A 5,159-nucleotide genomic window follows, 5' to 3' on the forward strand; every position below is an offset into this window, starting at 1 on the left:
AGAGGCCCGCGTACCACAAAAAAAAAAAAAAAAAAAAAAAAAAGAAAAAGAAAAAGAAAAACAGGAGGAAGTTAAGATTTCCCTCCACTCAAAGGTCACCAATACCAGTGTCAATTATATTTTCCCAGAATGTTATTTTTGAAGCAATGAGCTGCCCCGATGTCCACTTGTTTGCCACCACCTTTGTCTTAAGTCCTTCTTTTCTTACCTTGGTGATGGCACAGTTGGCCGGTGGACTTTTTAAGCAAAAATTTCCTAACATGTATTTCACAACCTGTCTTTTCTACTTCACAATAAATAATGTACAGAAAGAATTGCTTATATTTTGTTTTTCACTTTTCCCCCGTCCTACTCTCTCCTGCCCCACCAGACCACTGCACTCCTCTCACCAGGAACGCAAATGTTGCTACTTTCCAAGGGCACTTTCTGGGCACCATCTCACTCCTTCCTATTCACACACTCTTTTTTCCTTGTTTTCTGTGGCACCTTCTGCCCCCATCACTGGCCTCTCTCCTCTGCCCTTCCCTCTGTGTTGACGTCCCCCAGGGCTCCCTGAGGCCAGCTTCTCTTCCCCATCCACCACTGTTCAGGGTGATTCCCTTTCTTGCCGTGACTGATGGCCTAACCCATAGCACTCCTGAGCCTTAGACCTGCACGTCTAGTGGAAGAAGGGCCACCTCCACTTGGACTCCCACAGGTCAAACTGAGCACATCCAAAAGGTAAAGCCATCTTCCCCAATCTCCAACTCTGCTCCACTTCCTGTGTCCCCCAGGAACACCATACACTAGAATCCTGGGTGTCATCCCACATTCCTCCCTTTCTCTCATCTCCTCTCTCCAGTCAATCATCAAGGCCTAACCAACAACCCTACATCGTAAATCTCCCTCCAATGGATCTACTCTCCATCTCCACTGCCCTGAACTGAGCACAGCCCGCCATCCTCTCTGTTTACTGCAGAAGGTTCCCAACTGGGCTTCCCACCTCTAATCTGCACACCATTCTCCCCACGCCCCACAGCCTTCACACAGAGGCCTGAGCACATCTCTGAAATGAAGATCCTTTTTCGTGTCCCTTCTCAAACCCTTCAATGACTATCTGGTGCCCTGAGAAAAAGTCAAATTCTTTAATAGGAAGCGCAAGACCCTGCTCACTTCTTACTCTGATCTCATTTCTCTTCTCTCTCTCCTCACGCTCTCATCAAACCTAAACTACTTTAATTCCTCACACGTGTCAGGCATGAACTTTCTCTTCCACCTCTGGGATTTGTGCAGACTGTTCCTTCTCAGTGGCATAGTTCCTGCCACCCCTCCCCCCAAATAAAGATAATCCCCTCAGCTCTCAGCCTGTTTGACATCTTACTTGTTCCCACTCTCCCCCCAGCACTCAGTTAGGTAACTGTTCTATATTTCCCCAAACACCCTGCATAAGCCCCAGCTCAGAGCCAGCCACACTCTGTAACGGTCTGTCTGCCAATCAGGGAAGCAAAACAGCAAGCCGCCTGAGGAGGAAACAGACTTCAGAAGCAGACAGATCTGGGTCTGATAATCTCCCCCACCACTCATTAGCAGTACGACTTTGAGCAAGTTGTTCAATCTCTGTGGTTTGGGCTGCTCGTCTGTTACATGGGCTAGGAATACGTACCTCACGTGGCTGCTGCAAGACTAAAGCAGAAATGCAGGAAGAACATGGCAAGTGGCGCCTCAGAAGCACTTGGAAAGTGGTAGCCTTTAGCCCCCTGGGATAATGGAGCTCTCTGAGAGCAGGGACCACTTATAACTTGATCAGCGTTTTCCCAGCAGTCACCGTAGGCACCTTGGAAATACAACCTGACAATTAAATGAGAACAGAGAACAAAGGAGATGGGGAAAAAATTCAGTGATGACTCAGATCTCAAGGCTAGGCCCCCAGATGTGAGGAGATCTCTAAATAACCTGATATAATTTTTTTAAAAAAAGGTTATATCCTTATAGGTAGTTATGATGTGCAAGGCACTGCTTTATGTATACAACTAATTTAACCCTCACAAATCTAGAAGGTGTTACAATTTTTATTCTACACTTGAGGAAAAGGAGGCACAAAGACGTGAAGTGACTGGTACAAGATCCTACAATACTGGTGAGTGGCAGAGCCTCAATTCAAAGCCTTCCAGTTCAGCACTAGAGTCTGCCACTGAATCATTACTTCATGCTACCTGTAAGTTAGGATTAGATGATTAAAAAAGGGTAGCTGTGAGGGAGGCCAGAACCACAAGGCACTTCCCCGAATAGAAAAAAGGAATTGCAAAGGTAGCATTAAAAACATAACAACAGGGACTTCCCTGGTGGCGCAGTGGTTAAGAATCCACCTGCCAACGCAGGGAACACAGGTTCGAGCCCTGATCCGGGAAGATCCCACATGCCGCGGAGCAACTAAGCCCGTGTGCCACATCTACTGAGCCTGCGCTCTGGAGCCTGCGAGCCACAACTACTGAAGCCCACCCACCGCAACGAAGAGTAGCCCCCGCTCACCGCAACTAGAGAAAGCCCGCGCGCAGCAATGAAGACCCAACGCAGCCAAAAATAAATAATAAAAAAACAAAACAAAAACACAACAACAGATGAGTTTCAAGAGGGAAGAAATAATACTAAAAGGCCAGGGTGATAAGAACCAAGAAAAGGATTTTTGACATTGTGCTCATCATGACCTTCAAGAGTCAGTGAAGTGGTGAGGACAAAAAAAGAAGGATTTACAGTGGATGCAAACAATGAAGGTACAGAAGGCATCACAGTCTATTCCAGTAGGTTTGGCAGCTAAAGCAAAATAAAACGACAGCAAAGGAGATAAAGCCAGTAGAGAAGAAACGGAAGATGCCAAAGACAACAAAGTAAAACACACACCTGGTTGAAAGTAAATTACGTGTTTCATTTCTGCTAAGGAGAAGAATTTCTGCTAAACAATCTCAATACTGACGCTGGTTATGCTCAGATCTGCTTACACCAACAAGAGCAAGAGGACAACTCCAACTCCTTCTGAGCTGTTCCTCTGCATGGTCACAACACCTTGTACAAATTGGCTGCTGGTCACAAGGGAGACTGGGTGAGAAGAGACAGATTAACACAACATTTCCCACACCTGCCTCCAAATGAGAGCCACCTGGGACACGTGTTTTAAAACTCGCTCGCTCGCTCCCCCCCTCCCTCTCTGGAGATTCTGATCCTGAGGTCCAGGGTGCTGTATTTTTCAACAAGTGCACCAGGTGATCAGCCAAGTTTGAGAACTTAATACAAATCTCTAGCCCTAGGAACGTGTCCCCTTCAGTCCGGCTACCTCGCCGCCCCGCAGCCCCCGACAACATGCTTACAAGGCACGGGCGAAACGGACGTGAAGATGCCTGAATCAAATCTCGGTGTCATACACATCAGGCCCAAAGGGTCAAACGTCGGGAAGAGACCTCACCGCTGACTCTGCAGTACTTTTACTGGTTAGTTAAGCACAAGCGGACCGCACGGTGCCACGCGGGAAAACAATTCCGCCTGCAGAAACGACCCAGATGGACAAGCCCGACCCACGCTGCGGGGTGGGGGTGGGCGCTGCCTGCCCGAGGCGGGCATCAGGAGCGAGGTTACCCCAGCCCCCCTGGGCCTCCGGGCTGGGCTGCGGTCGCTTGGCAGAGCCGGCGCGCTGGCCCCGGGCAGCCGGGCACGGGTCCGCGAGACGCCACCGCCGCAGAGAGGCTGAGGGAGACCGGGCGACGCGTTGTCGGCCCCGGCGGGCGGAGTCCCGGCGCCGGGACGCGCCTTCCGAAGACCAGGCCGAACCGACGGGAAACGAGGGACGCCGGAAGCCCCCTGACAGAGACCACAGCGGAAAGGGGGGGCGCTGGGGGTCCCGGGCCGCCACGGTCCGCGCGGACGGGGACGCCAGAGCGGCTCCGCAGCTTCTCCTTACCTCACGGGCGCCCTCGGGCTCCGCGCTCAGCCACACCCCAGCTGAAGCGGGGCAGCAGCCACAACCGTCGCCGGGGGTCCCGGGGGCCGGAAGGTGGGACAGGAATAGGGAAGGGGGCGGGACAGGAGGGAGGAAAAAGTTCCGGGGAAGCTTGATACGGCGACCTTCCGTGCTTTACGGTGCCTAGCAAGGGTACGCCGGCGCGTGACCTCACTCGCGCACGCGCACCGTGACGTTAGGGGGGTAGGGCTCCTCCCCTGACACGTGGGGCTTGTTTGGGTCTCGCGAGGCCCCGCCCCTAAATGGGGGCTGCTTCCGCCAAGATGGCGGCGAGCTGTGGGCCTGGTGTTTCGGGGACGCTTTAGGACTCTAGCCTCGGACCCTGCTATTTCTGCAGGTGCAGTCCTGCCGGCCGAGTTGGCGGCAACCCCGCTGCAGTGTGGGGAGAGAGCGGAGGTTCTTTCCCCCCTTGAGGCGAGTTCCCCAGGTCTTGTCCCACGTCGTCCGCTGCCCAAAGACACTCTAGTCCAGGGCGTAAAGAAGATTCTTGGACTGACAGCCGCTTTGTTTTTTGGAAGGCTCCCGGGTCTTCTTGGGCGAATCGCTAGCAGAGCAGATCGGAAATCCGGTCTGCTGGCCCGGCCCGACCTCGGAGGCAGGATAAGAAGACGGAGCTCTGGGCCGGATCTTACTCTTTGCGCCTTCTCTGCTTGTCTGGACCAGAGGAAGAGGAATCATTCACTCCATCCTCTGAGAATCTCCCCGTCACCTTGCTTACTATCACATCGCCCTGTTTTCTTTCCTGTATAGAACTTGTCACTGAAGTAGATCAGTGTTTGTTGACTGCCTTTCCCACTAGTTGCAAGCTCTGCCCTCTGACGACAGAACCTAAATCGTGCAGGGCTATGTTCTCAGTACTTAGAACAGTGCTTGGCACAAAGCCCAGTACATATTCTTTGAATGGACAGTGATCTAATGGTACAGCTTCCCTTGATCTAATGGTACAGCCTCCCTGTGTGTTGGGCCACCTCGCTAGTTCCCATTCTTTAGATTCAAGCCCATCTCACCACACAAGCCAATTTTGTTTAATGGATGGCCTCTTGTGGCCGGGCATCCTGCTGGGTGATGGGTTTCAGCAGTGCACAAGAAAGGGCTTCTGCTACTAAGGAGTGGCAGTAAAGTTCCAGGGACCTCTTTGTCACCATGCCAGCCCACAGCCTTATATGCTCTC

The 5,159-nt window shown here is 52.0% G+C and overlaps 1 protein-coding gene across 7 annotated transcripts in view; it reads right to left on the reverse strand.

Moving 5' to 3' along the window:
- PDPR (pyruvate dehydrogenase phosphatase regulatory subunit) overlaps nt 1-4,114 on the reverse strand; it is a 36,679-nt gene extending 32,565 nt beyond the window's left edge. For 2 of the 7 annotated variants that reach the window (XR_003676383.2, XM_024124853.3), the window contains exons 1-2: nt 2,878-3,098; nt 1,643-1,827 (exon numbers count right to left, since the gene is read on the reverse strand). The gene's annotated coding sequence lies outside the window, so the exon portion shown is untranslated. Of the gene's footprint in view, nt 1-1,642; nt 1,828-2,877; nt 3,099-3,341; nt 3,362-3,928 lie in introns of those variants that run through there. The other 5 variants (XM_007102573.4, XM_007102574.4, XM_055078867.1 and 2 more) reach the window with 5 other exon arrangements.
- Nucleotides 4,115-5,159: the final 1,045 nt, after the last annotated feature.

The sequence above is a fragment of the Physeter macrocephalus genome, chromosome 17 (genome assembly GCF_002837175.3).
Source record: "Physeter macrocephalus isolate SW-GA chromosome 17, ASM283717v5, whole genome shotgun sequence".
NCBI lineage: Eukaryota > Metazoa > Chordata > Mammalia > Artiodactyla > Physeteridae > Physeter > Physeter macrocephalus.